The following is an 876-nucleotide window of genomic DNA, read 5'->3' as shown; positions in this document are numbered from 1 at the left end:
GTAAAGCCAGGCTCTAGATCTGCAACCAAAACAGCTGGACCAGACTTATCTGAAGAATTTGGGTTTATCTTCTTGGAGAGGGGTGAAGGAAGACAACTAATCTATCCCCTTCGCATCTTATGCAAGATTTAAAGGCTTTTCAAAAGTCAATTTTTTCCTTACATTGTTGAAGAACAATATCAGATAAAATATTGCACTTTATTTGGTAATCTCTTCTGAGTTGCTGTATCACACTAGTCTGAGCAGTCTAGAATTCTGCTTTCAATTTCAGCTGGTTCTTTAATCTTACTTCCTAGTACATGGTGATTTATATCAACTAACGGCATAAAGCAAAGTAGTTTAACGTAGTAATCAGAGGCTAAATTACTTACGAAAGATACCGTATATCACTGCAGGTTTTCTATATGACTCTGTGCATACATGGAATATTCATACAAGAGATATGTATACAATAAACACATGAATTGTGTGACGATAAGCATTTGGTTCCAGTTAAGACCAATGGAAACAGGTTTCTGTACTACACACAGGAGGTTATCACAGCATCCAAACATAGATACCTACTTCATGGAAAAATTAAGCCATTCCTCCAAAGCTCTGAAAGTTTGGTTCCACAGGTGTGTTCAGAAAATGAGACTTAAAAAAGCTCTGGCTCTTTTTTAATTTACTTTCTCCTTGATCCATAATATTAGTTTTGATTCAGAACACTTAAACGGGGACTGTTTCTATTCTATTTTCTTTTTAGTAGAGTGAGAACCTGTTACTACTAGGGAGCAAAACTTTTTAAATATACAATATTCCTAGAGGGGTTATTGATTTTACGTTGAAATAAAAGGTTTTTTTCCCTTTTTCTCATGTAAGTTATTCCTGATTTGC

This window comes from Apus apus, chromosome 2 (genome assembly GCF_020740795.1).
Source record: "Apus apus isolate bApuApu2 chromosome 2, bApuApu2.pri.cur, whole genome shotgun sequence".
NCBI lineage: Eukaryota > Metazoa > Chordata > Aves > Apodiformes > Apodidae > Apus > Apus apus.
Note: the sequence above shows the minus strand (reverse complement) of the source record.